Raw genomic sequence first — 12,210 nt, forward strand, 5'->3', positions numbered from 1 at the left:
AAGAACTCTGTAACCCAACACTGTCTTGCAAACCAAAGACAGCCAGCTCTGTCTGGTACAGTGTAGCCCGGAACCCCCAAACCTTACTGAGTCACAGTGTCACAATAGCCAGGTTTAATCTCATGTCTTTTAACTACAAACTGATTGGTATCATTCAATACTTACAGAGCTGAAATTAATAACAACTCATGCTTATCATGAGTAAGCACATAAACAGCATTAATGCTTAGAATGCACTGTATTCCATGCTTCATTGGATGAACATATGGTAAACAAACATTTTAACTGGATGTATATCTTGCAAAGATATTTCAAACACATTTAAGAATACCAGCAACAGAGACTTGCTTTCTTTCTTTTACATATTTTTCCAAAAAAAGGAATTGTTATGAACATACTTTTAGTACTTACCACTGTGTTATATTTTTGAAAAGGCTTCAGCATTGTCCCATAGGAGGCAGCATGATGTCATTTTAGTGACAGCAGAAATATTTTCTGTTAGGAAAAAATACATAGTGCTCTTCAGTAAATGAAGAAAAGAAATGCACACTTATGAGTCACAAATGGCAAAAGAAGAGGTTACTTAGTAAATCACCTGTAACACTGTTTTTCAAGATTACAAAAAGAAAATCACAATATTAATAACTGCACAATAAATACATTAAGCATAGTGTTTTGATTTTTGTCATAAAAATTACTAGTAATATTTTTTTTTTTTCAGATTGAACACTGCTAAAAAGACAGAATTGTCTTTAAACCTGTATATCATGAAAGTATACATTTTAGAGAACCTGCTAAGGCAAGTAAATATTTGAAATCTGAGAAATGGAAGAAGACATGACAAAACATTTTACTGTTAAATATTTCTGTAAATATATATTAAGCATACCAAATATAAAATTTGAATAGTCAACTATATTAAAATATATTCAATTGATTTGAAATATAATCAAAAATTTTAAAGGCATTTGACTATTGTTTATTCTTTCCTACCTGTAATTCATAACTATAGTTTATATTTCAAATGACATTTCAATGGTTAGACTATTTCTGAATAATCTATCTATTTTAGATAGACTATTTAGACAGATTAAATACCAGTATTTACCAATCATCTCTTCTGGCAAGAGTATCTTGAGACAATGTGATTTAAAACTCAAACCCTAATAATGTTAAGAAAGGTATTTCAGGAAATTTTAATAGTTTTCAAGACATTAATACCTTAAATATTTCTCTTCCCTTTAAAGCCAGCAGATTTTAATGGGATTTACTTATCCCCTGCACACATTTTGCAGGGGAAACATGCACTCTATTTTTCTCTTTGTATGGCTCTTAAAGGCATTCCTTATCATTTATTCTTATTTTCATTTAGTTGATCAGCACACAGATCGTAGATTCTGCAATTTGAATCACAGGGGATACTTCCTCATGAATGGCTTGACTCTCTACAGCCAATCTTACTCCCTGTAAGTCCAATTCATCATAACAGCTGCAAAAACAGGCTTAAATTGTGTGTAAACACAGTGATTATAAGTTGTAAATAAGTACTAGTGGATGGCTATGTGAATACATGTCTGAAAAGGAGAAATTCTGAAACATGAAGAAAAGCAGAATTCCTTATGAATAAGGAATGTGTGAAACACCCTAGCTAAACTGTCAAAGTGTCCATCTGGACACTTGCTGCAGGGGAAGGCTGGCAACACTGCGGGTTTTCATACACACCCATTGAGGAATCAGATGTTGAAGTTTAGGACGATCTTAATTCCAAGCTATAGCAATGTCTTAAATCTATCCATATGCCAGTGGCACTTTTACTGGAGATTTCACTGCTCATGTAGACTGACAGTCATTTCAATTCTCCAACAGTAGTATGTGATTAAACCTAGGATATAAGAAATAAGGAAGGATTTAAGGAATGGCTGTCAATGGCAGTGAAAATCCACTAATGCTAACACAGCTTCCCTTCTCAGTTACTTTAAACCTCCATTCCTTTATAGCTTAATTACTGCTACAGGAAGAGAAGAGAAGAGAAAAGAGAGGAGAACTCAGCTTTACTGGTAAACAAAGGGATTGCATTTACTGTCTCTCCATGGTACCAAAGTCCCCAGCTTTAAAGCAGAAAAATGAATTAAGAAAGTACTATTTGTGAACTAGTTTTTCCAAGCTTAGCTCTGTACCTATGTGTTTATACTTTTCATGTTCATATTATCTTACACTGTTTTCTAGTTGTCCTTGGCAGACCAAATTTGATTGTAGATGACTAAGTTATAATTTAAACTTTATATATTTTAGTAAATCACCATGTCCATTTACACATCGTGTTAGGGTTTATCTCTGCAATAGTCAATTACTTTCAAAAAAGCAACAGCTAATACTGCATTTCCTTTCTATCAGAAGCATAGGCACACATTAAAATACTAGAACTTCAATTCTAAGGCAAAATATAGGCATTGTCTACACACTTCTTTCCTTTTTAAAGAGATATTTTGTCTTCATATCCATGACAACTGATTTCCTCAGAAGTACAAAATTTTAATAGAACTATTATGGGAACCTGGCAGTCCCCCTAAGCATATTTTTGTGAAATCTATAGCAGGTTTGCTTACCATTCCACAGATGCATTTGTAACTTAAATCTGATGGTGCTATAATGGCCCTGGTTTTAATGTTACCCAGTTTAAGCTTACTGACTGGACTGGAGTAATATCTCAGAATTACCACAACCATCTCTGATTCTATAGGTGATACAACAAAAACCCAGTACTACTGACATTCTGTCATTATGTACAGTTATCTTAATCTACTTGAGAAATAAAATCTCTGTCTCATTAAAAAATCTGGGTTTTTTTGAACATAATGACCCACTCTTTCCAGGTATTCCTAAAAACCCTGACAGCTTCTGGCAATACTAAATATAAGCTAGAAATATTTGTTTATTCTTTGATGCTCAAATTTATTCAACACAGTTACTGGACTATTGTAATTAACTTCTGTTTGAGCAGATAGGTTCATGATGTTTCTCTTATAAAATATACTCTTTTAAATTCAATCTTAGCATCTTTAAATACGTCTTTAAACAGTTACATCTTTACAGTAACTTTTACAGTGTTTATGCACTTTTCCCTTTCAATTCAGTTCCCTTTCATATCTAGTTCTTTGTTTTGAAAATTTTCACAGTAACCTCTCCCCACTGTTAAATTGAAAAATTTCATCTGTAGTGATATATTTCACAGCAATTAAATTTTTGAATATTTTTAACTATAAAAAGAAAATCAGTGATTAACCGAAGGGTGACAGAATATGCTGAGTTGGAAGGGATCCATCAGGATCATGAAGTCCAACTCCTGGTCCCATGCAGGACAACCCAAGAATCACACCATGTGCCTGAGAGCATGGGTAAATGCATATAGGCAGTTCTGTGATATTCCCTCAGTATCAATAAGTCCAGAAGTCAGAATATCAAGTAAGCAGATGTTGCTATTTCAACTCTTCATTGCCTGGACAGTTTGGGAGGAAGGTGCTGTTCAGAAGAGAAAACTAGCTAGAGGTAGATCTCACAACAGGAAACACACAGACCAGCTAGAGGAGTATCAGAGATATGCAAATGAAATATTTTTTAACCTTAATTTTATGAAAGCAAAATAGCTAAATATGACAATAGGTTTCTTTTATACTTTAATTGCGGGGGGAGGGGAGCAGGGGGGGAAGGGATCCTGAATTGTAAAAGACTAATTAATCTTCATGAGTCAAAGAGTGTGGGCTTCAAGTTAGAAAACAAACGACCATTCTTCATATATACCAGCTGAGGTAATGTTGACTTTGAGATAGCTAAGAAATGAGTAGTGGTATTAATTTCTTTACTTGAACCAAATATAATTAACTACAAAAAAATGCAAAATCTGAGAAATGAGTGAAATTTCCTTTGCTGAATAGGCAGTTACTCTCTGCCTAAAGAGAGGAAATTCATCCAGAAAAAAACCTCACATTTTGCAGCTTTAACCAAAAGCAGCACACCAGAAGACAGGAAGGCTCTCATCCATACACTCTCTCTCAATGTACGTACTCTGAGTTACAGTCCCTGTTTTCAAGCAGATCAGAACGAGATGTGAAACCTGTATTTCTTCTTTCTCCTTCTGACATACATTCCACGTGATTCTCTGCTATCTATTTCTGTTTTAATAATCGAACCTCTGAACCTTTCTATGCATTGAGACTTGATTTCTGCTTGGAGGCTGTGTGAAAGGCATGATGGCAGCTAGGAAAAAGTGATGTGAATTTGCTTATTTTTTCCATAAAGTACCAACATTTCTTGAGAAATCATCTTGCCTTTAAAATTATTTGGATATGAATTTTTTTTAATACAACTGGCAAAACACAGATTAATTTCTCATGTGGGCTACATCAGAAACACTCTGAACCACCTATTAAAAAATATATGTAATGTGTTATATAGCCGATAAAAAAGATTAAAAATTCCTCCTCATCAGGAGAATAAATGAAGATAAATATTGAAGAGAATATAACACACATTTCATTACAAAACAAAGCATGAAAGGATGACAATATTGGTGCAATGAGGTTCCTAAACAAACCTAATAATTAGTACTACAGGTCAAAACATGAAAATTTACAAGAAAAAAATAAACCATGTTGAAAAATATATCTAAATACAACTACAAAAAAACCCCAAACCAAAACAAACCCAAAATAAAACCAGCAGGCTGGAAACAAAGACTCACTTTGAATCAAAACAAAACAAATCTTCTGAAGAATTTGCAAACTGCTATGAGAAGTCAGGAAGAATTAAACTCATGAAGCCTAGGCCCAAAACAGCAACACAGACCAGAGAAATGCTGAAGATGCAGAAGAGAGTAATTTGCCGTGTTAAGAAATTCTGAATGGCAATTGGAACAATAAATCCCCTTAGGGAAACTCCAGGCCAGAAAGTAACAATGCCAAAAAAAGCATGTAGAACAAGACACAGAAAAACCGGAGGACATAAGAAATGTTAAGTCTAAGGTCAAAGAGAAGTGGAGAGTGCCAGCCCTGTGTCAAAAGAAAAGGTTGAATCTCAAGCCATGGATAAGAGAAAGGCCAAGCTTGAGATTAAGGAGGAGGAGGAAAAGGAGGATGAGGTACAGCTAAAGAAGAAAGACAGCAGAAAGCAGAGGGGAAAAGATCAATCTGAATTAAAAAAAAAAAAAAAGGAAAAAAAAAAAAAGACTAAGGACAAAACTCAAGTCAAAGAAACAAAATCCAAAGAGAGATTCAAGACCATGCTGAGACATATTGACACTAAAGATCAGATGGAACAGCAAGAGTTCCACATAATAGCTCTCAAACTCGTCAAGGTACAGCATTCAGAGATTGCAGATAGGAAATAAGATGAATAGCAGACAGAATAATCCACCCACTGGCACGGAGTTCAGATCTATTGGTCCTCACTTCAAGTATCTAGTTGTCTCCTTGGGCCTTTTAATATTATTTCTGTTTCTGAAACTAACAGCAAGAAATGTACAAAAAGGCACTTAAACAGCTATTACAGCAAGGCTCTTGCTATGCTCAAGGTAATGTTAATTATCTCTGTCACTTCGAAGTTATTACTAGTAAAGCAATTACCTTTGATGAAATTATACATGCCTCTCCATGTACCAGCAAACTCTGATAAATATATCTTTCTCCCTTATGAGTTTTTTAAGACCCTAGTGATTCAGGAAAAAATTCTTATAAAGTTTTCACAGACAGGAAGACTGGAATAACTAAAAATTCATTCAGTTAAAACTCATACATGAAAACACTCTCATAAGTGGAAAAGTTTTTAGCTTTCCATAGCTGATGTGTCAGATACTATTGCTGGTTAAGCCACTGAGCTGGTTTTCACACACCCCATAAAAATGCAATGTAGAGGTAACAGAAATTTGAATCTTGGGTATCAAGCTGAAATCAGTGCATCAGAATCTGCCTTCACTTAGGTAATTGCCTATCTACCAGCATAAATTTCCATTCCTATACTATTGAAGCACCTTTCTGATGGACAAAACATGCACATAGAGGCTATTTCCATTTGTGTTGATGTAACTGGAAGTTGCCAAGGATACAAAACACAAGGGCCTGACAGCAACAGAGGTTCTGAGACTCTCTTCTCTTGAAAACCAAGCTCTTACTCACTTTCACCTCCATAGTGTTTACCAGTTCTCCTGAATGAACCTAAAATGGCAGTAAGTCATTTCACAGAATGTGACCTGTCTATACTACCTCACCAGAATGAACATTTTTAGAAAGCCTTGCAACGTAGCACATCCCTAGGACACCACCAGTCCTGACCTGCCCAAGAACCCCGTCAGCCCCAGCCCGGCATCGCCGCAGCAGGGCCGGTCCCGGCTCTTCACAGCCCTGCCATGGCCCAGCCATGGCCCCTCTGAGCCGGGCACAGCTCCCCACAGCCCTGCCATGGCCCCTCTGAGCCGGGCACAGCTCCCCACAGCCCTGCCATGGCCCCACTCAGCCGGGCACAGCTCCCCACAGCCCTGCCATGGCCCCACTCAGCCGGGCACAGCTCCGCACAGCCCGGCCCTGCCATGGCCCCTCTGAGCCGGGCACAGCTCCCCACAGCCCTGCCATGGCCCAGCCATGGCCCCGCTGAGCCGGGCACAGCTCCCCACAGCCCTGCCATGGCCCCTCTGAGCCGGGCACAGCTCCCCACAGCCCTGCCATGGCCCCTCTGAGCCTGCCACAGCTCCCCACAGCCCTGCCATGGTCCCACTCAGCCGGGCACAGCTCCCCACAGCCCTGCCATGGCCCCACTCAGCCGGGCACAGCTCCCCACAGCCCTGCCATGGCCCCGCTGAGCCTGCCACAGCTCCCCACAGCCCTGCCATGGCCCCGCTGAGCCGGGCACAGCTCCCCACAGCCCTGCCATGGCCCCTCTGAGCCGGGCACAGCTCCCCACAGCCCTGCCATGGCCCCGCTGAGCTCCCCACAGCCCGGCCATGGCCCCTCTGAGCCGGGCACAGCTCCCCACAGCCCTGCCATGGCCCCTCTGAGCCGGGCACAGCTCCCCACAGCCCGGCCATGGCCCCTCTGAGCCGGGCACAGCTCCGCACAGCCCTGCCATGGCCCCGCTGAGCTCCCCACAGCCCGGCACTGCCATGGCCCCGCTGATCCAGGCAGAGTCGCCCGATGGCCCAGCCTTGCCTTGACCTGCCAGAGACGTTCTCGATGCCCGGGGCTGAAGCTGCCCGGTGCCCAGGCTGTCCTGCTCCTGACTGGGGGGAACAGGTCCTGGCTACAGGCTCTGCCCTGCTGCTCGCCATGCGGAGCCCTTGACATTTCTGCACTCTGTGATCCCATGACACAGTGTTACCAAGATGAATGAAATGTTCACATGGCAAAAAACTCAGCTGTGACAGGACCCATGATGACAGACAACTGAGGAACATATCCTTCTTTCAGCAGTCGTCATTCCATCCTTAACATAATCACCAAAATCTGTGTCTCCTAAGCCCATAATATGTCTTTCCCCAGTCACCATCATGGCAACTATCTGGATTGAAGCAAACATATGAAGATAAACCCACACCAAACACTGCAGCAGAATAAACTCACACAATCTCTTAAGGAAGGAAACTAGTTACTACTGATGTTTTTATAACATAGCTCTATTTCCTGTTTCTCCACCCCGACTACTACCTTTGCAATACATCTAAGCACTAAATTCCTTAACTACGAGTACTCAGAATTAGACTCCACAGTGACCTGAGTCTTACTCTTGTTTCTATTCCTCATCTCTAGAGAAGCTTTCATTTTTTATTATAACCTATCTTCACTCTTTTTTTTTTTTTTTACATGATTGAGCCACCTTCTCAGCACTTATGCCTGCTGCAGAGGTACTGCCTCTCAAATTGTCTAATTGGTAGATAAATCTGTTGCTAGAGACAGAAAGGGATCTATCTATATTTCCTGAGGAGGTAATGCTTAGAACATTTGTTGGTAGCAAGCTGACAATGTAAAGTTCACTAGTTTGGTTTTAGCCCCTCAGGAAATGGACTTCTAGAAATTCAACATTTTATCAATTTATTATTATTATTATTATTATTATTAAAAGGAGTGATGGTAACACTGTTTATAAACCTTGCTAAACTTTGAGATTACCTAACTGAAATTTTAACACAAGAACATCTTAAAATTTAGCAATCACAAATTAAATAAAGTAAGAATAGCTATCTTCCTAGTAGAAAGCATTATATAAAGAAAGAACAATGAGGTTAGTAGCTCAATCATTCTGCATTTTGCATTACATCATTAAGTAAAATAAGTTTCCAAACAATAATGATTGTATAGAAGTGGACTACAGTCCGCTGGGCTACAGTCTCAGATCATTTAGACATTTGCCACGTTGTTTACCTTGATATTATATCTCCTTCCCTGTCACTGTCCTCCTCCTGCTAGAAGATACTTAATGTTTATTCTAAGCAGTATTTACCTTTGTAGAGATTTTCATCAGAAGTTAGGAGCAGACATAACCACATTCTACACTGACTTATGGACTAGAACCTACACAATTTAAGCTGCAAGAAATGTGTTTTTTTCAACCTCCTTACTAGTTACAAAATGATTGGTGAAAAAGAATGAACAGTATTTTCATGAGAAGCAACTTGTGATAAAGCTGGGGAGTAGAGACAAACAAACCCACAGTACAACAGCAGTCTGATAAGATGATTTTTTAAAAACAATCAGTGTGATTAGAAGCATTCAAATATTGATTAAACAGATTTCTCTGTTTAATCTCATAAATAATCAGTAATCAATAAATCTCATCTTTTCTAAATTCAAAATTTCAGGTGTTGAATGGTGTTTAGTGACAGGACCAGAAGCAATGGGCACAAACACTGGAATTTTCCTCGGAATATCAGGAAACACTTTTCAGTTGTGAGGGTGATCAAATACTGGCACAGGTTACTCTGAGAGGTTGTAGGATTCCTTTTTTTGGAGATAGTCAAACATTGTCTGGACACAGTTCTGGACAACCATCTGTAGGTGTGTCTGCTTGAGCATAGGATTTGAGAAAATGATCTCCACAGGTCCCTTCAAACCTCAGTCAGTTACTCTGTTCTTCCATAAATAAACGTACATTTTCCAAGAAAGACAGGATATGCCATCAACATGACTGACTCAAGATAGACTCCAGTTACAAAAGTTATAGCAGATGTTCAGTATTTGGTTATGTCTAATTCATGCCAGTATATCACTTCATCAATTACTCAGATCATTATTGTTCCTTACAGAGCAGAGTCATTTAATATTAGCAACTTAAGAACAGCTTGAACTATAATCTCTGACATCTCAAGCGAATATGTTTTGTGAAAATTGAGCAAAAGCCTGATTCAAGTCAAGTGAACAAGAAATTTTAAGTCTTTCTTAATTGGTTTAAATCATCATACAGAATCACCTGCCTACCAATGGGAAGTCAGAGTCAGAACAACAGAAAAGGAAAAACTCCGTCTTCTTCCAGGACCACAAGAAACTTAGTGATATGAAATGGGATGTAGGCACTCTTAGACCTCTTTTACCCTCCCTGACAAGAAGACAAAAAACACTTAAGTCTCTATTCAGCAACCACAACCAGCAAACACAAACACATCTGAGACCTACAAGAATTTCACATGTTTATGAGAGCTCCTCTGAGCTTGCAGCTTAATTGCTCTATCTCTATCATCTTCATTCCCACAGCTGTCTAGCTCACAAGGCCTTCTAATAAAAACACAATTCTCTTCTTTTTTGTGTATGCGGGGTTCCCTTTCAACAGATAAAAAATCTCTAAGTAGGAATAAATGGAAAGCCATGAAAGTAACTATGAAGCTGTTCCAGTTCATGGCTCCACCTGGGTCTTTAGCTGAGTCTGCCCCAATTGTTTCAAATTCTGCCCTGGGCTCACAGTCTAAATACAGCCAGAATTTGCTCTGGTAGCAAAGAGCAACAAGACAAAATTGCAGAGAACTTACATCTAAGGCTTCAATTCCTCTTCCCTCAGATTCAATGAGGAGAAAAGTCTTTCACTGGAAACCTTTCTTCATCTAATTAAATTCCATTCTGGCTTATCCGGGCTGCATTTAAAACTATCAGTTTTCCCTTCTCAGGGAACTTTTGGCAGTTTACCAAAATCAAATATATATATATAAAAGGCAAATATTTAAAATTGTGTTTCCTTTTTTAGGTATGAAATGTGCAATGACAGCAGCCACTACCAGCATTACTATTATGTTGGGAGTGCATGAGAAGACTACAAGAGAAGGGATTCTGTATTGAGAGGAACTTCAAGATTAACCCAATTCCTGATGTCTAGATGCAAAAGAGGTACTGACATGGATTGAAATGTTTTTTCTGGACAGAAAACTAAACTAGGTTCCCTCTACAACTGAGGTGTGGAGCATGCAGTACAACCTCTCTCTTCACTACCAGACTACTTTACTCTCAGATGAATGGTGTGAAGTCTTGCAGCTCAAGCAACAATAGGCCATATTGAGTCTTGAAATTTTGACTTAAGGTGTTTTACAGAATGTGTGGTAAATGTATTTGGCATTCTAAGAGTTTTGGGTTTTTTTTTCTTTTCCTGTAATCTGAAATAGTCTGTGAAGACCACAGAAGAAATCAACAAAAAACTAAAGTCAAAACATATAAAAGATGAGAATGTGGCCCTAAAACCTTTTGATTAAGGCATTCAAATACATTTGTAAAACAAATGCAGCTTGTTTAATGCTTCTACTAAGAACTGACTCACATGCAAGAAGACAAATTTATTAATTGCAACTTATTCATTTAGTTTTATTGTGCTGAATGAACCTTGTACCAAATGTTAGATAAATGTTAAGAGTTATGAGAGGTCACTGGAATACCCACAAGAGAAGCATTAAATCATGACGATGGATTATCTCAACCTCAGCTAATCAACCACTCCATGTAGTAAATGAATCTATTGTATTTAGAATTGTCTAAAATTAGCAGTGGACAGTGTAGAATAGTTACTCGAACAAGCAAATAACAAACACAATAATAATAATAACCCTCACATTCCCCCAGTGCAGGAAATCAATATGTTGGTGAATTTATTTAAACTCCATTAAATGAACTGAGTAAGTTGCCTAAAATGTTTCCAGTGTCTTGGAATATTTGCTGAAGATTCTAAAGCTTCCCAAAAGTCAAATAAATCCTCTCTTGTCTCCCGTCAGAAGGAGAAATTTCCCTCACTGTAGGGCTATATATAGAGTCATTGTTCTGTGTTTAGAACATTCTGTTTTTAGCTAGATCTTACTTGCTCTAGGCTGTCAGTCATCTTTAGATCTCCTGCCTGCAATAGCAATAGGCTATATCATATGCTGTTGATTACAGGTCATAACAACCCCAAATTTATGATTGTCATGAGTACAATATCTCTACTCTTTCCATTTATCCGGTTGAGAAGTCAATTGCTTTTCTCTACCCTGCTGTTACTTGGAAGAATAAAGATATTCATGAGTGAATGAGCTATGAATATGTTGGCCTTTTACTATTTCAGTGTTAAAAATTGAAGAAAGGCTGCAATTGCTTTGAGCAGAAACTATGAGATTGATCCAGAGCCCTCCAAAGTCAATAAAAGGTCTCATGAGATCAGTAAACTACGGAAGTCAGTCCACGTATCCATGTCCCATACTTGATGTCTCATTCTTGACTGCAGTCTATTGGATACATAATTTTTGGAGGAAATTCTGACAATAGCTGGTAGCTGCTACTGGAAAATTATAAATCACACGTTAAGAGCATGGTTGTGACAGCAATAATTATCACGAGGTCCCAAGCAGAGCATTAAAAAGAAACATATTTTTGAAGTCTCTTCCACAAATGCAAAATTGCTGTCACTTTGCAAACCACAAGACACATTTTACCCCACAAAGCTCTAGGAAGTGATGATGTGGCACAGTGAAACAAAGCTAACTCAGACCAAACCGGTATGTCACATACTGCACTGTAGTGCTATGCAAAGACCATGGTTCAGGTCCCAGAGGACTTTCTGCCAGAGCAAAGCACCAGCCTCTGGAGGGCTGAAGAGCACTGTCATGTCACTATGAGGATGTGAACTGATCCAGTAACTTGGAGTTGTTGCACAGTGCTTTAAAATATTTGTAGAAATACTCCTCTGAGGACACACAGACTCTGGAAATACACAAGTGCAAAATTT

At 38.7% G+C, this 12,210-nt stretch overlaps 1 protein-coding gene across 3 annotated transcripts in view; it reads right to left on the reverse strand.

The window, feature by feature from the left end:
• NLGN4X (neuroligin 4 X-linked) overlaps positions 1 to 12,210 on the reverse strand; it is a 155,366-nt gene that overhangs the window by 126,467 nt on the left and 16,689 nt on the right. For 2 of the 3 annotated variants that reach the window (XM_063392801.1, XM_063392799.1), the window contains exon 2: positions 412 to 495. The gene's annotated coding sequence lies outside the window, so the exon portion shown is untranslated. Of the gene's footprint in view, positions 1 to 411; positions 496 to 1,722; positions 1,883 to 12,210 lie in introns of all 3 variants that reach the window. The other variant, XM_063392800.1, reaches the window with a different exon arrangement.

The sequence above is a fragment of the Prinia subflava genome, chromosome 3, assembly GCF_021018805.1.
Source record: "Prinia subflava isolate CZ2003 ecotype Zambia chromosome 3, Cam_Psub_1.2, whole genome shotgun sequence".
Classification (NCBI taxonomy): domain Eukaryota; kingdom Metazoa; phylum Chordata; class Aves; order Passeriformes; family Cisticolidae; genus Prinia; species Prinia subflava.